This window comes from Alligator mississippiensis, chromosome 9, assembly GCF_030867095.1.
Source record: "Alligator mississippiensis isolate rAllMis1 chromosome 9, rAllMis1, whole genome shotgun sequence".
Classification (NCBI taxonomy): domain Eukaryota; kingdom Metazoa; phylum Chordata; order Crocodylia; family Alligatoridae; genus Alligator; species Alligator mississippiensis.
The window spans coordinates 32,319,945-32,343,333 of NC_081832.1; positions in this window are offsets into that span (position 1 = coordinate 32,319,945).

The window sequence follows — 23,389 nt, forward strand, 5'->3', positions numbered from 1 at the left end:
TTCCCCCCGGAAACAGGGGCCCGTTTTTTTGGTTCCTATCCCTGTTTTTTTTTCCTACCCCCCCCGGTGTCGCTCTTAAATGGGTCCCCCTGGAAACGGTGGCCCGTTTTTTTGGTTCCTACCCCCGTTTTTTGGTTCCTACCCCCCGGTGTCGCGCTTAAATGGGTCCCCCCGGAAACGGGGGCCCGTTTTTTTGGTTCCTACCCCCGTTTTTTGGTTCCTACCCTCGGTGTCGCGCTTAAATTGGTCCCCCCGGAAACGGGGGACCGTTTTTTTGGTTCCTACCTCCGTTTTTTGGTTCCTACCCCCGGTGTCACGCTTAAATGGGTCCCCCCGGAAACGGTGGCCCGTGTTTTTGGTTCCTACCCCCGTTTTTTGGTTCCTACCCCCAGTCTCTCGCTTAAATGGGTCCCCCCGGAAACTGGGGCCCGTTTTTTTGGTTCCTACCCCGTTTTTTGGTTCCTACCCCCGGTGTCGCGTTAAATGGGTCCCCCCGGAAACGGGGGCCCGTTTGTTTAGTTCCTACCCCCATTTTTTGGTTCCTACCCCGGGTGTCGCGCTTAAATGGTTCCCTCCGGAAACAGGGGCCCGTTTTTTTGGTTCCTACCCCTGTTTTTTTTTCCTACTCCCCGGTGTCGCGCTTAAATGGGTCCCCCTGGAAACGGGGGCCCGTTTTTTAGGTTCCTACCCCCATGTTTTGGTTCCTACCCCCGGGGTCGCGCTTAAAGGGGTCCCCCCGGAAACGGGGGCCCGTTTTTTTGGTTCCTACCCCCGTTTTTTGGTTCCTAGCCCCGGTGTCCCGCTTACATGGGTCCCCCCGGAAACGGGGGACCGTTTTTTTGGTTCCTATCCCCGTTTTTTGATTCCTACCCCGGGTGTCGTGCTTAAATGGGTCCCCCCGGAAACGGGGGACCGTTTTTTTGGTTCCTACCTCCGTTTTTTTGTTCCTACCCCCGGTGACGCGCTTAAATGGGTCCCACTGGAAAAGGGGGCCCGTTTTTTAGGTTCCTACCCCCATTTTTTGGTTCCTACCCCTGGTGTCGCGCTTAAAGGGGTCCCCCCAGAAACGGGGGCCCGTTTTTTTGGTTCCTACCCGTTTTTTGGTACCTACCCCCGGTGCCGCGCTTAAATGGGTCCCCCCGGAAACGGGGGCCCGTTTTTTTGGTTCCTACCAACGTTTTTTGGTTCCTACCCCCGTTGTCGCGCTTAAAGGGGTCCCCCGGAAACGGGGGCCCGTTTTTTTGGTTCCTACCCCCGATTTTTGGTTCCTACCCCCGTGTCGCGCTTAAATGGGTTCCCCCGGAAACGGGGCCCCGTTTTTTTGGTTCCTACCCCCGTTTTTTGGTTCCTACCCCCGGTGCCGCGCTTAAATGGGTCCCCCTGGAAACGGGGGCCCGTTTTTTTGGTTCCTACCCCCGTTTTTTGGTTCCTACCACCGGTGTCGCGCTTACATGGGTCCCCCCGGAAACAGAGTCCTGTTTTTTTGGTTCCTACCCCCGTTTTTTGGTTCCTACCCCCGGTGTCGCGCTTAAAAGGGTCCCCCCGGAAACGGGGGCCAATTTTTTGGTTCCTACCCCCGTTATTCGGTTCCTACCCCCGGTTCCGCACTTAAATGTGTCCCCCCGGAAACAGGGGCCCTTTTTTTGGTTCCTACCCAAGTTTTTTGGTTCGTACCCCGGGTGACGTGCTTAAATGGGTCCCCCCGGAAACGGGGGACCGTTTTTTTGGTTCCTACCCAAGTTTTTTGGTTCCTACCCCCGGTGTCACGCTTAAATTTGTCCCCCTGGAAACGGGGAACCGTGTTTTTGGTTCCTACCCCCGTTTTTTCGTTCCTACCCCCGGTGTCGCGCTTAAATGGGTCCCACTGGAAAACGGGGCCTGTTTTTTAGGTTCCTACCCCCATTTTTTGGTTCCTACCCCCGGTGTCGCGCTTAAAGGGGTCCCCCCAGAAACGGGGGCCCGTTTTTTTGGTTCCTACCCCGTTTTTTGGTACCTACCCCCGGTGCCGCGCTTAAATGGGTCCCCCCGGAAACGGGGGCCCGTTTTTTTGGTTCCTACCCCCGTTTTTTGGTTCCTACCCTCGGTGTCACGCTTAAATGGGTCCCCCCGGAAACGGTGGCCCGTGTTTTTGGTTCCTACCTCCGTTTTTTGGTTCCTACCCCCGGTGTCGCGCTTAAATGGGTCCCCCCGCAAACGGGGGCCCGTTTTTTTGTTTCCTACCTCTGTTTTTCGGTTCCTACCCCCAGTCTCTCGCTTAATGGGTCCCCCCGGAAACTGGGGCCCGTTTTTTTGGTTCCTACCCCGTTTTTTGGTTCCTACCCCCGGTGTCGCGTTAAATGGGTCCCCCCGGAATCGGGGGCCCGTTTGTTTAGTTCCTACCCCCATTTTTTGGTTCCTACCCCGGGTGTCGCGCTTAAATGGTTCCCCCCGGAAACAGGGGCCCGTTTTTTTGGTTCCTATCCCTGTTTTTTTTTCCTACCCCCCCCGGTGTCGCTCTTAAATGGGTCCCCCTGGAAACGGTGGCCCGTTTTTTTGGTTCCTACCCCCGTTTTTTGGTTACCCGGTGTCGCGCTTAAATGGGTCCCCCCGGAAACGGGGGCCCGTTTTTTTGGTTCCTACCCCCGGTTTTTGGTTCCTACCCTCGGTGTCGCGCTTAAATTGGTCCCCCCGGAAACGGGGGACCGTTTTTTTGGTTCCTACCTCCGTTTTTGGTTCCTACCCCCGGTGTCACGCTTAAATGGGTCCCCCCGGAAACGGTGGCCCGTGTTTTTGGTTCCTACCCCCGTTTTTTGGTTCCTACCCCCAGTCTCTCGCTTAAATGGGTCCCCCCGGAAACTGGGGCCCGTTTTTTTGGTTCCTACCCCGTTTTTTGGTTCCTACCCCCGGTGTCGCGTTAAATGGGTCCCCCCGGAAACGGGGGCCCGTTTGTTTAGTTCCTACCCCCATTTTTTGGTTCCTACCCCGGGTGTCGCGCTTAAATGGTTCCCCCCGGAAACAGGGGCCCGTTTTTTTGGTTCCTACCCCTGTTTTTTTTTCCTACTCCCCGGTGTCGCGCTTAAATGGGTCCCCCTGGAAACGGGGGCCCGTTTTTTAGGTTCCTACCCCCATGTTTTGGTTCCTACCCCCGGGGTCGCGCTTAAAGGGGTCCCCCCGGAAACGGGGGCCCGTTTTTTTGGTTCCTACCCCCGTTTTTTGGTTCCTAGCCCCGGTGTCCCGCTTACATGGGTCCCCCCGGAAACAGGGGCCCGTTTTTTTGGTTCCTAGCCCCGTTTTTTGGTTCCTACCCCCGGTGTCGCACTTATATGGGTCCCCACGGAAACAGGGGCTCATTTTTTTGGTTCCTACCCCCGTTTTTTGGTTCCTACCCCGGTGTCGCACTTAAAAGGGTCCCCCCGGAAACGGGGGCCCGTTTTTATGGTTCCTACCTCCGTTTTTTGGTGCCTACCCCGGTGTCGCGCTTAAATGGGTCCCCCCGGAAACGGGGGCCCGTTTTTTTGTTTCCTACCCCCGTTTTTCGGTTCCTACCCCCAGTCTCTCCTTAAATGGGTCCCCCGGAAACTGGGGCCCGTTTTTTTGGTTCCTACCCCGTTTTTTGGTTCCTACCGCTGGTGTCGCGCTTAAATGGGTCCCCCCGTAAACGGGGGCCCGTTTTTTTGGTTCCTACCCCCGTTTTTTGGTTCCTACCCCCGCTGTCGCGCTTAAATGGGTCTCCCCGGAAACGGGGGCCCGTTTTTTTGGTTCCTACCCCCGTTTTATGGTTCCTACCCCCGGTGTCGCGCTTAAAGAGGTCCCCCTGGAAACGGGGGCCCGTTTTTTTGGTTCCTACCCCGTTTTTTGGCTCGTACCCCCTGTGCCGCGCTGAAATGGGTCCCCCTGGAAACGGGGGCCCGTTTTTTTGGTTCCTACCCCCGTTTTTTGGTTCCTACCCTAGGTGTCGCGCTTAAATGGGTCCCCCCGGAAACGGGGGCCCGTTTTTTTGGTTCCTACCCCCGGTGTCGCTCTTAAAGGTGTCCCCCCGAAAACGGGGGCCCTTTTTTTTGGTTCCTACCCCCGTTTTTTGGTTCCTACCCCCGGTGTTGCGCTTAAATGGGTCCCCACGGAAACAGGGGCCCGTTTTTTTGGTTCCTACCCCCGTTTTTTTTTTCCTACCCCTGGTGTCGCGCTTAAATGGGTCCCCCCGGAAACGGGGGCCCATTTTTTTGGTTCCTACCCCCGGTGTCGCGCTTAAAGGTGTCCCCCCGGAAACACGGGCCCGTTTTTTTGGTTCCTACCCCGTTTTTTGGTTCCTACCCCCGGTGTCGCACTTAAATGGGTCCCCCCGGAAACGGGGGCCCGTTTTTTGGTTCCTACCCCCGTTTTTTGGTTCATATCCCTGGTGTCACGCTTGAATGGTTCCCCCCGATAACGGGGGCACGTTTTTTTTGTTCCTACCCCCGTTATTCGGTTCCTACCCCCGGTTTCGCGCTTAAATGTGTCCCCCTGGAAACAGGGGCCCTTTTTTTGGTTCCTACCCAAGTTTTTTGGTTCCTACCCAGGGTGACGTGCTTAAATGGGTCCCCCCGGAAACGGGGGACCGTTTTTTTGGTTCCTATCCCCGTTTTTGATTCCTACCCCGGGTGTCGTGCTTAAATGGGTCCCCCCGGAAACGGGGGACCGTTTTTTTGGTTTCTACCTCCGTTTTTTTGTTCCTACCCCCGGTGTCGCGCTTAAATGGGTCCCACTGGAAAAGGGGGCCCGTTTTTTAGGTTCCTACCCCCATTTTTTGGTTCCTACCCCTGGTGTCGCGCTTAAAGGGGTCCCCCCAGAAACGGGGGCCCGTTTTTTTGGTTCCTACCCGTTTTTTGGTACCTACCCCCGGTGCCGCGCTTAAATGGGTCCCCCCGGAAACGGGGGCCCGTTTTTTTGGTTCCTACCAACGTTTTTTGGTTCCTACCCCCGTTGTCGCGCTTAAAGGGGTCCCCCGGAAACGGGGGCCCGTTTTTTTGGTTCCTACCCCCGATTTTTGGTTCCTACCCCCGGTGTCGCGCTTAAATGGGTCCCCCGGAAACGGGGCCCCGTTTTTTTGGTTCCTACCCCCGTTTTTTGGTTCCTACCCCCGGTGCCGCGCTTAAATGGGTCCCCCTGGAAACGGGGGCCCGTTTTTTTGGTTCCTACCCCCGTTTTTTGGTTCCTACCCCCGGTGTCGCGCTTACATGGGTCCCCCCGGAAACAGGGTCCTGTTTTTTTGGTTCCTACCCCCGTTTTTTGGTTCCTACCCCCGGTGTCGCGCTTAAAAGGGTCCCCCCGGAAACGGGGGCCAATTTTTTGGTTCCTACCCCCGTTATTCGGTTCCTACCCCCGGTTTCGCACTTAAATGTGTCCCCCGGAAACAGGGGCCCTTTTTTGGTTCCTACCCAAGTTTTTTGGTTCGTACCCCGGGTGACGTGCTTAAATGGGTCCCCCCGGAAACGGGGGACCGTTTTTTTGGTTCCTACCCAAGTTTTTTGGTTCCTACCCCCGGTGTCACGCTTAAATTTGTCCCCCTGGAAACGGGGAACCGTGTTTTTGGTTCCTACCCCCGTTTTTTCGTTCCTACCCCCGGTGTCGCGCTTAAATGGGTCCCACTGGAAAACGGGGCCCGTTTTTTAGGTTCCTACCCCCATTTTTTGGTTCCTACCCCCGGTGTCGCGCTTAAAGGGGTCCCCCCAGAAACGGGGGCCCGTTTTTTTGGTTCCTACCCCGTTTTTTGGTACCTACCCCCGGTGCCGCGCTTAAATGGGTCCCCCCGGAAACGGGGGCCCGTTTTTTTTGGTTCCTACCCCGTTTTTTGGTTCCTACCCTCGGTGTCGTGCTTAAATTGGTCCCCCCGGAAACGGGGGCCCGTTTTTTTGGTTCCTACCCCCGTTTTTTGGTTCCTACCCCCGGTGTCACGCTTAAATGGGTCCCCCCGGAAACGGTGGCCCGTGTTTTTGGTTCCTACCTCCGTTTTTTGGTTCCTACCCCCGGTGTCGCGCTTAAATGGGTCCCCCGCAAACGGGGGCCCGTTTTTTTGTTTCCTACCTCTGTTTTTCGGTTCCTACCCCCAGTCTCTCGCTTAATGGGTCCCCCCGGAAACTGGGGCCCGTTTTTTTGGTTCCTACCCCGTTTTTTGGTTCCTACCCCCGGTGTCGCGTTAAATGGGTCCCCCCGAATCGGGGGCCCGTTTGTTTAGTTCCTACCCCCATTTTTTGGTTCCTACCCCGGGTGTCGCGCTTAAATGGTTCCCCCCGGAAACAGGGGCCCGTTTTTTTGGTTCCTATCCCTGTTTTTTTTTCCTACCCCCCCGGTGTCGCTCTTAAATGGGTCCCCCTGGAAACGGTGGCCCGTTTTTTTGGTTCCTACCCCCGTTTTTTGGTTCCTACCCCCGGTGTCGCGCTTAAATGGGTCCCCCCGGAAACGGGGGCCCGTTTTTTTGGTTCCTACCCCCGTTTTTTGGTTCCTACCCCCGGTGTCACGCTTAAATGGGTCCCCCCGGAAACGGTGGCCCGTGTTTTTGGTTCCTACCCCCGTTTTTTGGTTCCTACCCCCAGTCTCTCGCTTAAATGGGTCCCCCCGGAAACTGGGGCCCGTTTTTTTGGTTCCTACCCCGTTTTTTGGTTCCTACCCCCGGTGTCGCGTTAAATGGGTCCCTCCGGAAACGGGGGCCCGTTTGTTTAGTTCCTACCCCCATTTTTTGGTTCCTACCCCGGGTGTCGCGCTTAAATGGTTCCCCCCGGAAACAGGGGCCCGTTTTTTTGGTTCCTACCCCTGTTTTTTTTTCCTACTCCCCGGTGTCGCGCTTAAATGGGTCCCCCTGGAAACGGGGGCCCGTTTTTTAGGTTCCTACCCCCATGTTTTGGTTCCTACCCCGGGGTCGCGCTTAAAGGGGTCCCCCCGGAAACGGGGGCCCGTTTTTTTGGTTCCTACCCCCGTTTTTTGGTTCCTAGCCCCGGTGTCCCGCTTACATGGGTCCCCCCGGAAACAGGGGCCCGTTTTTTTGGTTCCTAGCCCCGTTTTTTGGTTCCTACCCCCGGTGTCGCGCTTAAATGGGTCCCCCCGGAAACGGGGGCCCATTTTTTTGGTACCTACCCATGTTTTTGGTTCCTACCCCCGGTGTCGCGCTTAACTGAGTCCCACCGGAAAGGGGGCCCTTTTTTTTGGTTCCTACCCCGTTTTTTGGTTCCTACCCCCCGTGTCGCGCTTAAAATGGTCCCAACCGGAAACGGAGGCCCGTTTTTTTGGTTCCTACCCCCGTTTTTTGGTTCCTACCCCCCGTGTCGCCCTTAAATGGGTCCCTCCGAAAACGGGGGCCCATTTTTTTGGTTCCTACCCCCGTTTTTTGGTTCCTACCCCGGTGTCGCACTTAAAAGGGTCCCCCCGGAAACGGGGGCCCGTTTTTTTGTTTCCTACCCCCGTTTTTCGGTTCCTACCCCCAGTCTCTCGCTTAAATGGGTCCCCCCGGAAACTGGGGCCCGTTTTTTTGGTTCCTACCCCGTTTTTTGGTTCCTACCCCCGGTGTCGCGCTTAAAGGGGTCCCCCTGGAAACGGGGGCCCGTTTTTTTGGTTCCTACCCCGTTTTTTGGTTCGTACCCCCGGTGCCGCGCTGAACTGGGTCCCCCTGGAAACGGGGCCCGTTTTTTTGGTTCCTACCCCCGTTTTTTGGTTCCTACCCCCGGTGTCGCACTTAAATGGGTCCCCCCGGAAACGGGGGCCCGTTTTTTTGGTTCCTACCCCCGGTGTCGCGCTTAAAGGTGTCCCCCCGGTAACGGGGGCCCGTTTTTTTGGTTCCTACCCCCGTTTTTAGGTTCCTACCCCCGGTGTCGCGCTTAAAGCTGTCCCCCCGGTAACGGGGGCCCGTTTTTTTGGTTCCTACCCCCGTTTTTTTGTTCCTACCCCCGGTGTTGCGCTTAAATGGGTCCCCACGGAAACAGGGGCTCATTTTTTTGGTTCCTACCCCCGTTTTTTGGTTCCTACCCCGGTGTCGCACTTAAAAGGGTCCCCCCGGAAACGGGGGCCCGTTTTTATGGTTCCTACCCCCGTTTTTTGGTTCCTACCCCGGTGTCGCGCTTAAATGGGTCCCCCCGGAAACGGGGGCCCGTTTTTTTGTTTCCTACCCCGTTTTTCGGTTCCTACCCCCAGTCTCTCCTTAAATGGGTCCCCCCGGAAACTGGGGCCCGTTTTTTTGGTTCCTACCCCGTTTTTTGGTTCCTACCGCTGGTGTCGCGCTTAAATGGGTCCCCCCGTAAACGGGGGCCCGTTTTTTTGGTTCCTACCCCCGTTTTTTGGTTCCTACCCCCGCTGTCGCGCTTAAATGGGTCTCCCCGGAAACGGGGGCCCGTTTTTTTGGTTCCTACCCCCGTTTTTTGGTTCCTACCCCCGGTGTCGCGCTTAAAGAGGTCCCCCTGGAAACGGGGGCCCGTTTTTTTGGTTCCTACCCCGTTTTTTGGCTCGTACCCCCTGTGCCGCGCTGAAATGGGTCCCCCTGGAAACGGGGGCCCGTTTTTTTGGTTCCTACCCCCGTTTTTTGGTTCCTACCCTAGGTGTCGCGCTTAAATGGGTCCCCCCGGAAACGGGGGCCCGTTTTTTTGGTTCCTACCCCCGGTGTCGCGCTTAAAGGTGTCCCCCCGAAAACGGGGGCCCTTTTTTTTAGTTCCTACCCCCGTTTTTTGGTTCCTACCCCCGGTGTCGCGCTTAAAGCTGTCCCCCCGGTAACGGGGGCCCGTTTTTTTGGTTCCTACCCCCGTTTTTTTGTTCCTACCCCCGGTGTTGCGCTTAAATGGGTCCCCACGGAAACAGGGGCCCGTTTTTTTGGTTCCTACCCCCGTTTTTTTTTTCCTACCCCTGGTGTCGCGCTTAAATGGGTCCCCCCAGAAACGGGGGCCCATTTTTTTGGTTCCTACCCCCAGTGTCGCGCTTAAAGGTGTCCCCCCGGAAACACGGGCCCGTTTTTTTGGTTCCTACCCCCGTTTTTTGGTTCCTACCCCCGGTGTCGCACTTAAATGGGTCCCCCCGGAAACGGGGGCCCGTTTTTTGGGTTCCTACCCCCGTTTTTTGGTTCATATCCCTGGTGTCACGCTTGAATGGTTCCCCCCGATAACGGGGGCACGTTTTTTTTTGTTCCTACCCCCGTTATTCGGTTCCTACCCCCGGTTTCGCGCTTAAATGTGTCCCCCTGGAAACAGGGGCCCTTTTTTTGGTTCCTACCCAAGTTTTTTGGTTCCTACCCAGGGTGACGTGCTTAAATGGGTCCCCCCGGAAACGGGGGACCGTTTTTTTGGTTCCTATCCCCGTTTTTTGATTCCTACCCCGGGTGTCGTGCTTAAATGGGTCCCCCCGGAAACGGGGGACCGTTTTTTTGGTTCCTACCTCCGTTTTTTTGTTCCTACCCCCGGTGTCGCGCTTAAATGGGTCCCACTGGAAAAGGGGGCCCGTTTTTTAGGTTCCTACCCCCATTTTTTGGTTCCTACCCCTGGTGTCGCGCTTAAAGGGGTCCCCCCAGAAACGGGGGCCCGTTTTTTTGGTTCCTACCCGTTTTTTGGTACCTACCCCCGGTGCCGCGCTTAAATGGGTCCCCCCGGAAACGGGGGCCCGTTTTTTTGGTTCCTACCAACGTTTTTTGGTTCCTACCCCCGTTGTCGCGCTTAAAGGGGTCCCCCGGAAACTGGGGCCCGTTTTTTTGGTTCCTACCCCCGATTTTTGGTTCCTACCCCCGGTGTCGCGCTTAAATGGGTCCCCCCGGAAACGGGGCCCCGTTTTTTTGGTTCCTACCCCCGTTTTTTGGTTCCTACCCCCGGTGCCGCGCTTAAATGGGTCCCCCTGGAAACGGGGGCCCGTTTTTTTGGTTCCTACCCCCGTTTTTTGGTTCCTACCCCCGGTGTCGCGCTTACATGGGTCCCCCCGGAAACAGGGTCCTGTTTTTTTGGTTCCTACCCCCGTTTTTTGGTTCCTACCCCCGGTGTCGCGCTTAAAAGGGTCCCCCCGGAAACGGGGGCCAATTTTTTGGTTCCTACCCCCGTTTTTTGGTTCCTACCCCCGGTGTCGCGCTTAAATGAGTCCCACCGGAAAGGGGGCCCTTTTTTTTGGTTCCTACCCCGTTTTTTGGTTCCTACCCCCCGTGTCGCGCTTAAAATGGTCCCAACCGGAAACGGAGGCCCGTTTTTTTGGTTCCTACCCCGTTTTTTGGTTCCTACCCCCCGTGTCGCCCTTAAATGGGTCCCTCCGAAAACGGGGGCCCATTTTTTTGGTTCCTACCCCGTTTTTTGGTTCCTACCCCGGTGTCGCACTTAAAAGGGTCCCCCCGGAAACGGGGGCCCGTTTTTTTGTTTCCTACCCCGTTTTTCGGTTCCTACCCCCAGTCTCTCGCTTAAATGGGTCCCCCCGGAAACTGGGGCCCGTTTTTTTGGTTCCTACCCCGTTTTTTGGTTCCTACCCCCGGTGTCGCGCTTAAAGGGGTCCCCCTGGAAACGGGGGCCCGTTTTTTTGGTTCCTACCCCGTTTTTTGGTTCGTACCCCCGGTGCCGCGCTGAACTGGGTCCCCCTGGAAACGGGGGCCCGTTTTTTTGGTTCCTACGCCCGTTTTTTGGTTCCTACCCCCGGTGTCGCACTTAAATGGGTCCCCCCGGAAATGGGGGCCCGTTTTTTTGGTTCCTACCCCCGGTGTCGCGCTTAAAGGTGTCCCCCCGGTAACGGGGGCCCGTTTTTTTGGTTCCTACCCCCGTGTTTAGGTTCCTACCCCCGGTGTCGCGCTTAAAGCTGTCCCCCCGGTAACGGGGGCCCGTTTTTTTGGTTCCTACCCCCGTTTTTTTGTTCCTACCCCCGGTGTTGCGCTTAAATGGGTCCCCACGGAAACAGGGGCTCATTTTTTTGGTTCCTACCCCCGTTTTTTGGTTCCTACCCCGGTGTCGCACTTAAAAGGGTCCCCCGGAAACGGGGGCCCGTTTTTATGGTTCCTACCTCCGTTTTTTGGTGCCTACCCCGGTGTCGCGCTTAAATGGGTCCCCCCGGAAACGGGGGCCCGTTTTTTTGTTTCCTACCCCCGTTTTTCGGTTCCTACCCCCAGTCTCTCCTTAAATGGGTCCCCCGGAAACTGGGGCCCGTTTTTTTGGTTCCTACCCCGTTTTTTGGTTCCTACCGCTGGTGTCGCGCTTAAATGGGTCCCCCCGTAAACGGGGGCCCGTTTTTTTGGTTCCTACCCCCGTTTTTTGGTTCCTACCCCCGCTGTCGCGCTTAAATGGGTCTCCCCGGAAACGGGGGCCCGTTTTTTTGGTTCCTACCCCCGTTTTATGGTTCCTACCCCCGGTGTCGCGCTTAAAGAGGTCCCCCTGGAAACGGGGGCCCGTTTTTTTGGTTCCTACCCCGTTTTTTGGCTTGTACCCCTGTGCCGCGCTGAAATGGGTCCCCCTGGAAACGGGGGCCCGTTTTTTTGGTTCCTACCCCCGTTTTTTGGTTCCTACCCTAGGTGTCGCGCTTAAATGGGTCCCCCCGGAAACGGGGGCCCGTTTTTTTGGTTCCTACCCCCGGTGTCGCGCTTAAAGGTGTCCCCCCGAAAACGGGGGCCCTTTTTTTTGGTTCCTACCCCCGTTTTTTGGTTCCTACCCCCGGTGTCGCGCTTAAAGCTGTCCCCCCGGTAACGGGGGCCCGTTTTTTTGGTTCCTACCCCCGTTTTTTTGTTCCTACCCCCGGTGTTGCGCTTAAATGGGTCCCCACGGAAACAGGGGCCCGTTTTTTTGGTTCCTACCCCCGTTTTTTTTTTCCTACCCCTGGTGTCGCGCTTAAATGGGTCCCCCCGGAAACGGGGGCCCATTTTTTTGGTTCCTACCCCGGTGTCGCGCTTAAAGGTGTCCCCCCGGAAACACGGGCCCGTTTTTTTGGTTCCTACCCCCGTTTTTTGGTTCCTACCCCCGGTGTCGCACTTAAATGGGTCCCCCCGGAAACGGGGGCCCGTTTTTTGGGTTCCTACCCCCGTTTTTTGGTTCATATCCCTGGTGTCACGCTTGAATGGTTCCCCCCGATAACGGGGGCACGTTTTTTTCGTTCCTACCCCCGTTATTCGGTTCCTACTCCCGGTTTCGCGCTTAAATGTGTCCCCCTGGAAACAGGGGCCCTTTTTTTGGTTCCTACCCAAGTTTTTTGGTTCCTACCCAGGGTGACGTGCTTAAATGGGTCCCCCTGGAAACGGGGGACCGTTTTTTTGGTTCCTATCCCCGTTTTTTTGATTCCTACCCCGGGTGTCGTGCTTAAATGGGTCCCCCCGGAAACGGGGGACCGTTTTTTTTGGTTTCTACCTCCGTTTTTTTGTTCCTACCCCCGGTGTCGCGCTTAAATGGGTCCCACTGGAAAAGGGGGCCCGTTTTTTAGGTTCCTACCCCCATTTTTTGGTTCCTACCCCTGGTGTCGCGCTTAAAGGGGTCCCCCCAGAAACGGGGCCCGTTTTTTTGGTTCCTACCCGTTTTTTGGTACCTACCCCCGGTGCCGCGCTTAAATGGGTCCCCCCGGAAACGGGGGCCCGTTTTTTTGGTTCCTACCAACGTTTTTTGGTTCCTACCCCCGTTGTCGCGCTTAAAGGGGTCCCCCGGAAACGGGGGCCCGTTTTTTTTGGTTCCTACCCCCGATTTTTGGTTCCTACCCCCGGTGTCGCGCTTAAATGGGTCCCCCCGGAAACGGGGCCCCGTTTTTTTGGTTCCTACCCCCGTTTTTTGGTTCCTACCCCCGGTGCCGCGCTTAAATGGGTCCCCCTGGAAACGGGGGCCCGTTTTTTTGGTTCCTACCCCCGTTTTTGGTTCCTACCTTCGGTGTCGCGCTTACATGGGTCCCCCCGGAAACAGGGTCCTGTTTTTTTGGTTCCTACCCCCGTTTTTTGGTTCCTACCCCCGGTGTCGCGCTTAAAAGTGTCCCCCCGGAAACGGGGGCCAATTTTTTGGTTCCTACCCCCGTTATTCGGTTCCTACCCCCGGTTTCGCACTTAAATGTGTCCCCCCGGAAACAGGGGCCCTTTTTTTGGTTCCTACCCAAGTTTTTTGGTTCGTACCCCGGGGTGACGTGCTTAAATGGGTCCCCCGGAAACGGGGGACCGTTTTTTTGGTTCCTACCCAAGTTTTTTGGTTCCTACCCCCGGTGTCACGCTTAAATTTGTCCCCCTGGAAACGGGGAACCGTGTTTTTGGTTCCTACCCCGTTTTTTCGTTCCTACCCCCGGTGTCGCGCTTAAATGGGTCCCACTGGAAAACGGGGCCCGTTTTTTAGGTTCCTACCCCCATTTTTTGGTTCCTACCCCCAGTGTCGCGCTTAAAGGGGTCCCCCAGAAACGGGGGCCCGTTTTTTTGGTTCCTACCCCGTTTTTTGGTACCTACCCCGGTGCCGCGCTTAAATGGGTCCCCCCGGAAACGGGGGCCCGTTTTTTTGGTTCCTACCCCCGTTTTTTGGTTCCTACCCTCGGTGTCGTGCTTAAATTGGTCCCCCGGAAACGGGGGCCGTTTTTTTGGTTCCTACCCCCGTTTTTTGGTTCCTACCCCCGGTGTCGCGCTTAAATGGGTCCCCCCGCAAACGGGGGCCCGTTTTTTTGTTTCCTACCTCTGTTTTTCGGTTCCTACCCCCAGTCTCTCGCTTAATGGGTCCCCCCGGAAACTGGGGCCCGTTTTTTTGGTTCCTACCCCGTTTTTTGGTTCCTACCCCCGGTGTCGCGTTAAATGGGTCCCCCCGGAATCTGGGGCCCGTTTGTTTAGTTCCTACCCCATTTTTTGGTTCCTACCCCGGGTGTCGCGCTTAAATGGTTCTCCCCGGAAACAGGGGCCCGTTTTTTTGGTTCCTATCCCTGTTTTTTTTTCCTACCCCCCCGGTGTCGCTCTTAAATGGGTCCCCCTGGAAACGGTGGCCCGTTTTTTTGGTTCCTACCCCCGTTTTTTGGTTCCTACCCCCGGTGTCGCGCTTAAATGGGTCCCCCCGGAAACGGGGGCCCGTTTTTTTGGTTCCTACCCCCGTTTTTTGGTTCCTACCCTCGGTGTCGCGCTTAAATTGGTCCCCCCGGAAACGGGGGACCGTTTTTTTGGTTCCTACCTCCGTTTTTTGGTTCCTACCCCCGGTGTCACGCTTAAATGGGTCCCCCCGGAAACGGTGGCCCGTGTTTTTGGTTCCTACCCCCGTTTTTTGGTTCCTACCCCCAGTCTCTCGCTTAAATGGGTCCCCCCGGAAACTGGGGCCCGTTTTTTTGGTTCCTACCCCGTTTTTTGGTTCCTACCCCCGGTGTCGCGTTAAATGGGTCCCCCCGGAAACGGGGGCCCGTTTGTTTAGTTCCTACCCCCATTTTTTGGTTCCTACCCCGGGTGTCGCGCTTAAATGGTTCCCCCCGGAAACAGGGGCCCGTTTTTTTGGTTCCTACCCCTGTTTTTTTTTCCTACTCCCCGGTGTCGCGCTTAAATGGGTCCCCCCGGAAACGGGGGCCCGTTTTTTAGGTTCCTACCCCCATGTTTTGGTTCCTACCCCCGGGGTCGCGCTTAAAGGGGTCCCCCGGAAACGGGGGCCCGTTTTTTTGGTTCCTACCCCGTTTTTTGGTTCCTAGCCCCGGTGTCCCGCTTACATGGGTCCCCCCGGAAACGGGGGCCCATTTTTTTGGTACCTACCCCCGTTTTTTGGTTCCTACCCCCGGTGTCGCGCTTAAATGAGTCCCACCGGAAAGGGGGCCCTTTTTTTTGGTTCCTACCCGTTTTTTGGTTCCTACCCCCGTGTCGCGCTTAAAATGGTCCCAACCGGAAACGGAGGCCCGTTTTTTTGGTTCCTACCCCCGTTTTTTGGTTCCTACCCCCGTGTCGCCCTTAAATGGGTCCCTCCGAAAACGGGGGCCCATTTTTTTGGTTCCTACCCCCGTTTTTTGGTTCCTACCCCGGTGTCGCACTTAAAAGGGTCCCCCCGGAAACGGGGGCCCGTTTTTTTGTTTCCTACCCCCGTTTTTCGGTTCCTACCCCCAGTCTCTCGCTTAAATGGGTCCCCCCGGAAACTGGGGCCCGTTTTTTTTGGTTCCTACCCCGTTTTTTGGTTCCTACCCCCGGTGTCGCGCTTAAAGGGGTCCCCCTGGAAACGGGGGCCCGTTTTTTTGGTTCCTACCCCGTTTTTTGGTTCGTACCCCCGGTGCCGCGCTGAACTGGGTCCCCCTGGAAACGGGGGCCCGTTTTTTTGGTTCCTACCCCCGTTTTTTGGTTCCTACCCCCGGTGCCGCACTTAAATGGGTCCCCCCGGAAACGGGGGCCCGTTTTTTTGGTTCCTACCCCCGGTGTCGCGCTTAAAGGTGTCCCCCCGAAAACGGGGGCCCTTTTTTTTGGTTCCTACCCCCGTTTTTTGGTTCCTACCCCCGGTGTCGCGCTTAAAGCTGTCCCCCCGGTAACGGGGGCCCGTTTTTTTGGTTCCTACCCCCGTTTTTTGTTCCTACCCCCGGTGTTGCGCTTAAATGGGTCCCCACGGAAACAGGGGCCCGTTTTTTTGGTTCCTACCCCCGTTTTTTTTTTCCTACCCCTGGTGTCGCGCTTAAATGGGTCCCCCCGGAAACGGGGGCCCGTTTTTTTGGTTCCTACCCCCGTTTTTTGGTTCCTAGCCCCGGTGTCCCGCTTACATGGGTCCCCCCGGAAACAGGGGCCCGTTTTTTTGGTTCCTAGCCCCGTTTTTTGGTTCCTACCCCCGGTGTCGCGCTTAAATGGGTCCCCCCGGAAACGGGGCCCATTTTTTTGGTACCTACCCCCGTTTTTTGGTTCCTACCCCCGGTGTCGCGCTTAAATGAGTCCCACCGGAAAGGGGGCCCTTTTTTTTGGTTCCTACCCCGTTTTTTGGTTCCTACCCCCCGTGTCGCGCTTAAAATGGTCCCAACCGGAAACGGAGGCCCGTTTTTTTGGTTCCTACCCCCGTTTTTTGGTTCCTACCCCCCGTGTCGCCCTTAAATGGGTCCCTCCGAAAACGGGGGCCCATTTTTTTGGTTCCTACCCCCGTTTTTTGGTTCCTACCCCGGTGTCGCACTTAAAAGGGTCCCCCCGGAAACGGGGGCCCGTTTTTTTGTTTCCTACCCCCGTTTTTCGGTTCCTACCCCCAGTCTCTCGCTTAAATGGGTCCCCCCGGAAACTGGGGCCCGTTTTTTTGGTTCCTACCCCGTTTTTTGGTTCCTACCCCCGGTGTCGCGCTTAAAGGGGTCCCCCTGGAAACGGGGGCCCGTTTTTTTGGTTCCTACCCCGTTTTTTTGGTTCCTACCCCCGGTGTCGCGCTTAAAGGGGTCCCCCTGGAAACGGGGGCCCGTTTTTTGGTTCCTACCCCGTTTTTTTGTTCCTACCCCCGGTGTTGCGCTTAAATGGGTCCCCACGGAAACAGGGGCCCGTTTTTTTGGTTCCTACCCCCGTTTTTTTTTTCCTACCCCTGGTGTCGCGCTTAAATGGGTCCCCCCGGAAACGGGGGCCCGTTTTTTTGGTTCCTACCCCCGTTTTTTGGTTCCTAGCCCCGGTGTCCCGCTTACATGGGTCCCCCCGGAAACAGGGGCCCGTTTTTTTGGTTCCTAGCCCCGTTTTTTGGTTCCTACCCCCGGTGTCGCGCTTAAATGGGTCCCCCCGGAAACGGGGGCCCATTTTTTTGGTACCTACCCCCGTTTTTTGGTTCCTACCCCCGGTGTCGCGCTTAAATGAGTCCCACCGGAAAGGGGGCCCTTTTTTTTGGTTCCTACCCCGTTTTTTGGTTCCTACCCCCCGTGTCGCGCTTAAAATGGTCCCAACCGGAAACGGAGGCCCGTTTTTTTGGTTCCTACCCCCGTTTTTTGGTTCCTACCCCCCGTGTCGCCCTTAAATGGGTCCCTCCGAAAACGGGGGCCCATTTTTTTGGTTCCTACCCCCGTTTTTGGTTCCTACCCCGGTGTCGCACTTAAAAGGGTCCCCCCGGAAACGGGGGCCCGTTTTTTTGGTTCCTACCCCGTTTTTTGGCTCGTACCCCCTGTGCCGCGCTGAAATGGGTCCCCCTGGAAAAGGGGGCCCGTTTTTTTGGTTCCTACCCCCGTTTTTTGGTTCCTACCCTAGGTGTCGCGCTTAAATGGGTCCCCCCGGAAACGGGGGCCCGTTTTTTTGGTTCCTACCCCCGGTGTCTCGCTTAAAGGTGTCCCCCGAAAACGGGGGCCCTTTTTTTTGGTTCCTACCCCCGTTTTTTGGTTCCTACCCCCGGTGTCGCGCTTAAAGCTGTCCCCCCGGTAACGGGGGCCCGTTTTTTTGGTTCCTACCCCCGTTTTTTTGTTCCTACCCCCGGTGTTGCGCTTAAATGGGTCCCCACGGAAACAGGGGCCCGTTTTTTTGGTTCCTACCCCCGTTTTTTTTTCCTACCCCTGGTGTCGCGCTTAAATGGGTCCCCCCGGAAACGGGGGCCCGTTTTTTTGGTTCCTACCCCCGTTTTTTGGTTCCTAGCCCCGGTGTCCCGCTTACATGGGTCCCCCCGGAAACAGGGGCCCGTTTTTTTGGTTCCTAGCCCCGTTTTTTGGTTCCTACCCCCGGTGTCGCGCTTAAATGGGTCCCCCCGGAAACGGGGGCCCATTTTTTTGGTACCTACCCCCGTTTTTTGGTTCCTACCCCCGGTGTCGCGCTTAAATGAGTTCCACCGGAAAGGGGGCCCTTTTTTTTGGTTCCTACCCGTTTTTTGGTTCCTACCCCCCGTGTCGCGCTTAAAATGGTCCCAACCGGAAACGGAGGCCCGTTTTTTTGGTTCCTACCCCCGTTTTTTGGTTCCTACCCCCCGTGTCGCCCTTAAATGGGTCCCTCCGAAAACGGGGGCCCATTTTTTTGGTTCCTACCCCCGTTTTTTGGTTCCTACCCCGGTGTCGCACTTAAAAGGGTCCCCCCGGAAACGGGGGCCCGTTTTTTTGTTTCCTACCCCCGTTTTTCGGTTCCTACCCCCAGTCTCTCGCTTAAATGGGTCCCCCCGGAAACTGGGGCCCGTTTTTTTGGTTCCTACCCCGTTTTTTGGTTCCTACCCCCGGTGTCGCGCTTAAAGGGGTCCCCCTGGAAACGGGGGCCCGTTTTTTTGGTTCCTACCCCGTTTTTTGGTTCGTACCCCCGGTGCCGCGCTGAACTGGGTCCCCCTGGAAACGGGGGCCCGTTTTTTTGGTTCCTACCCCCGTTTTTTGGTTCCTACCCCGGTGTCGCACTTAAATGGGTCCCCCCGGAAACGGGGGCCCGTTTTTTTGGTTCCTACCCCCGGTGTCGCGCTTAAAGGTGTCCCCCCGGTAACGGGGGCCCGTTTTTTTGGTTCCTACCCCCGTTTTTAGGTTCCTACCCCCGGTGTCGCGCTTAAAGCTGTCCCCCCGGTAACGGGGGCCCGTTTTTTTGGTTCCTACCCCCGTTTTTTTGTTCCTACCCCCGGTGTTGCGCTTAAATGGGTCCCCACGGAAACAGGGGCTCATTTTTTTGGTTCCTACCCCCGTTTTTTGGTTCCTACCCCGGTGTCGCACTTAAAAGGGTCCCCCCGGAAACGGGGGCCCGTTTTTATGGTTCCTACCCCCGTTTTTTGGTTCCTACCCCCGGTGTCGCGCTTAAATGGGTCCCCCCGGAAACGGGGGCCCGTTTTTTTGGTTCCTACCTCCGTTTTTTGGTGCCTACCGCGGTGTCGCACTTAAATGGGTCCCCCCGGAAACGGGGGCCCGTTTTTTTGTTTCCTACCCCCGTTTTTCGGTTCCTACCCCCAGTCTCTCCTTAAATGGGTCCCCCCGGAAACTGGGGCCCGTTTTTTTGGTTCCTACCCCATTTTTTGGTTCCTACCGCTGGTGTCGCGCTTAAATGGGTCCCCCCGCAAACGGGGGCCCGTTTTTTTGGTTCCTACCCCCGTTTTTTGGTTCCTACCCCCGCTGTCGCGCTTAAATGGGTCTCCCCGGAAACGGGGGCCCGTTTTTTTGGTTCCTACCCCCGTTTTATGGTTCCTACCCCGGTGTCGCGCTTAAAGAGGTCCCCCTGGAAACGGGGCCCGTTTTTTTGGTTCCTACCCCGTTTTTTGGCTCGTACCCCCTGTGCCGCGCTGAAATGGGTCCCCCTGGAAACGGGGGCCCGTTTTTTTGGTTCCTACCCCCGTTTTTTGGTTCCTACCCTAGGTGTCGCGCTTAAATGGGTCCCCCCGGAAACGGGGGCCCGTTTTTTTGGTTCCTACCCCCGGTGTCGCGCTTAAAGGTGTCCCCCCGAAAACGGGGGCCCTTTTTTTTGGTTCCTACCCCCGTTTTTTGGTTCCTACCCCCGGTGTCGCGCTTAAAGCTGTCCCCCCGGTAACGGGGGCCCGTTTTTTTGGTTCCTACCCCCGTTTTTTTTGTTCCTACCCCCGGTGTTGCGCTTAAATGGGTCCCCACGGAAACAGGGGCCCGTTTTTTTGGTTCCTACCCCCGTTTTTTTTTCCTACCCCTGGTGTCGCGCTTAAATGGGTCCCCCCGGAAACGGGGGCCCATTTTTTTGGTTCCTACCCCCGGTGTCGCGCTTAAAGGTGTCCCCCCGGAAACACGGGCCCGTTTTTTTGGTTCCTACCCCCGTTTTTGGTTCCTACCCCCGGTGTCGCACTTAAATGGGTCCCCCCGGAAACGGGGGCCCGTTTTTTGGGTTCCTACCCCCGTTTTTTGGTTCATATCCCTGGTGTCACGCTTGAATGGTTCCCCCGATAACGGGGGCACGTTTTTTTTGTTCCTACCCCCGTTATTCGGTTCCTACCCCCGGTTTCGCGCTTAAATGTGTCCCCCTGGAAACAGGGGCCCTTTTTTTGGTTCCTACCCAAGTTTTTTGGTTCCTACCCAGGGTGACGTGCTTAAATGGGTCCCCCCGGAAACGGGGGACCGTTTTTTTGGTTCCTATCCCCGTTTTTTGATTCCTACCCCGGGTGTCGTACTTAAATGGGTCCCCCCGGAAACGGGGGACCGTTTTTTTGGTTTCTACCTCCGTTTTTTTGTTCCTACCCCCGGTGTCGCGCTTAAATGGGTCCCACTGGAAAAGGGGGCCCGTTTTTTAGGTTCCTACCCCCATTTTTTGGTTCCTACCCCTGGTGTCGCGCTTAAAGGGGTCCCCCCAGAAACGGGGGCCCGTTTTTTTGGTTCCTACCCGTTTTTTGGTACCTACCCCCGGTGCCGCGCTTAAATGGGTCCCCCCGGAAACGGGGGCCCGTTTTTTTGGTTCCTACCAACGTTTTTTGGTTCCTACCCCCGTTGTCGCGCTTAAAGGGGTCCCCCGGAAACGGGGGCCGTTTTTTGGTTCCTACCCCCGATTTTTGGTTCCTACCCCCGGTGTCGCGCTTAAATGGGTCCCCCCGGAAACGGGGCCCCGTTTTTTTGGTTCCTACCCCCGTTTTTTGGTTCCTACCCCCGGTGCCGCGCTTAAATGGGTCCCCCTGGAAACGGGGGCCCGTTTTTTTGGTTCCTACCCCCGTTTTTTGGTTCCTACCCCCGGTGTCGCGCTTACATGGGTCCCCCCGGAAACAGGGTCCTGTTTTTTTGGTTCCTACCCCCGTTTTTGGTTCCTACCCCCGGTGTCGCGCTTAAAAGGGTCCCCCCGGAAACGGGGGCCAATTTTTTGGTTCCTACCCCCGTTATTCGGTTCCTACCCCCGGTTTCGCACTTAAATGTGTCCCCCCGGAAACAGGGGCCCTTTTTTTGGTTCCTACCCAAGTTTTTTGGTTCGTACCCCGGGTGACGTGCTTAAATGGGTCCCCCCGGAAACGGGGGACCGTTTTTTTGGTTCCTACCCAAGTTTTTTGGTTCCTACCCCCGGTGTCACGCTTAAATTTGTCCCCCTGGAAACGGGGAACCGTGTTTTTGGTTCCTACCCCCGTTTTTTCGTTCCTACCCCCGGTGTCGCGCTTAAATGGGTCCCACTGGAAAACGGGGCCCGTTTTTTAGGTTCCTACCCCCATTTTTTGGTTCCTACCCCCGGTGTCGCGCTTAAAGGGGTCCCCCCAGAAACGGGGGCCCGTTTTTTTGGTTCCTACCCCGTTTTTTGGTACCTACCCCCGGTGCCGCGCTTAAATGGGTCCCCCGGAAACGGGGGCCCGTTTTTTTGGTTCCTACCCCCGTTTTTTGGTTCCTACCCTCGGTGTCGTGCTTAAATTGGTCCCCCCGGAAACGGGGGCCCGTTTTTTTGGTTCCTACCCCCGTTTTTTGGTTCCTACCCCCGGTGTCACGCTTAAATGGGTCCCCCCGGAAACGGTGGCCCGTGTTTTTGGTTCCTACCTCCGTTTTTTGGTTCCTACCCCCGGTGTCGCGCTTAAATGGGTCCCCCCGCAAACGGGGGCCCGTTTTTTTGTTTCCTACCTCTGTTTTTCGGTTCCTACCCCCAGTCTCTCGCTTAATGGGTCCCCCCGGAAACTGGGGCCCGTTTTTTTGGTTCCTACCCCGTTTTTTGGTTCCTACCCCCGGTGTCGCGTTAAATGGGTCCCCCCGGAATCGGGGGCCCGTTTGTTTAGTTCCTACCCCCATTTTTTGGTTCCTACCCCGGGTGTCGCGCTTAAATGGTTCCCCCCGGAAACAGGGGCCCGTTTTTTTGGTTCCTATCCCTGTTTTTTTTTCCTACCCCCCCGGTGTCGCTCTTAAATGGGTCCCCCTGGAAACGGTGGCCCGTTTTTTTGGTTCCTACCCCCGTTTTTTGGTTCCTACCCCCGGTGTCGCGCTTAAATGGGTCCCCCCGGAAACGGGGGCCCGTTTTTTTGGTTCCTACCCCCGTTTTTTGGTTCCTACCCTCGGTGTCGCGCTTAAATTGGTCCCCCCGGAAACGGGGGACCGTTTTTTTGGTTCCTACCTCCGTTTTTTGGTTCCTACCCCCGGTGTCACGCTTAAATGGGTCCCCCCGGAAACGGTGGCCCGTGTTTTTGGTTCCTACCCCCGTTTTTTGGTTCCTACCCCCAGTCTCTCGCTTAAATGGGTCCCCCCGGAAACTGGGGCCCGTTTTTTTGGTTCCTACCCCGTTTTTTGGCTCGTACCCCCTGTGCCGCGCTGAAATGGGTCCCCCTGGAAACGGGGGCCCGTTTTTTTGGTTCCTACCCCCGTTTTTTGGTTCCTACCCTAGGTGTCGCGCTTAAATGGGTCCCCCGGAAACGGGGGCCCGTTTTTTTGGTTCCTACCCCCGGTGTCGCGCTTAAAGGTGTCCCCCCGAAAACGGGGGCCCTTTTTTTTGGTTCCTACCCCCGTTTTTTGGTTCCTACCCCCGGTGTCGCGCTTAAAGCTGTCCCCCCGGTAACGGGGGCCCGTTTTTTTGGTTCCTACCCCCGTTTTTTTGTTCCTACCCCCGGTGTTGCGCTTAAATGGGTCCCCACGGAAACAGGGGCCCGTTTTTTTGGTTCCTACCCCCGTTTTTTTTTTCCTACCCCTGGTGTCGCGCTTAAATGGGTCCCCCCGGAAACGGGGGCCCGTTTTTTTGGTTCCTACCCCCGTTTTTTGGTTCCTAGCCCCGGTGTCCCGCTTACATGGGTCCCCCCGGAAACAGGGGCCCGTTTTTTTGGTTCCTAGCCCCGTTTTTTGGTTCCTACCCCCGGTGTCGCGCTTAAATGGGTCCCCCCGGAAACGGGGGCCCATTTTTTTGGTACCTACCCCCGTTTTTTGGTTCCTACCCCCGGTGTCGCGCTTAAATGAGTCCCACCGGAAAGGGGGCCCTTTTTTTTGGTTACTACCCCGTTTTTTGGTTCCTACCCCCCGTGTCGCGCTTAAAATGGTCCCAACCGGAAACGGAGGCCCGTTTTTTTGGTTCCTACCCCCGTTTTTTGGTTCCTACCCCCCGTGTCGCCCTTAAATGGGTCCCTCCGAAAACGGGGGCCCATTTTTTTGGTTCCTACCCCCGTTTTTTGGTTCCTACCCCGGTGTCGCACTTAAAAGGGTCCCCCCGGAAACGGGGGCCCGTTTTTTTGTTTCCTACCCCCGTTTTTCGGTTCCTACCCCCAGTCTCTCGCTTAAATGGGTCCCCCCGGAAACTGGGGCCCGTTTTTTTGGTTCCTACCCCGTTTTTTGGTTCCTACCCCCGGTGTCGCGCTTAAAGGGGTCCCCCTGGAAACGGGGGCCCGTTTTTTTGGTTCCTACCCCGTTTTTTGGTTCGTACCCCCGGTGCCGCGCTGAACTGGGTCCCCCTGGAAACGGGGGCCCGTTTTTTTGGTTCCTACCCCCGTTTTTTGGTTCCTACCCCCGGTGTCGCACTTAAATGGGTCCCCCCGGAAACGGGGGCCCGTTTTTTTGGTTCCTACCCCCGGTGTCGCGCTTAAAGGTGTCCCCCCGGTAACGGGGGCCTGTTTTTTTGGTTCCTACCCCCGTTTTTAGGTTCCTACCCCCGGTGTCGCGCTTAAAGCTGTCCCCCCGGTAACGGGGGCCCGTTTTTTTGGTTCCTACCCCCGTTTTTTTGTTCCTACCCCCGGTGTTGCGCTTAAATGGGTCCCCACGGAAACAGGGG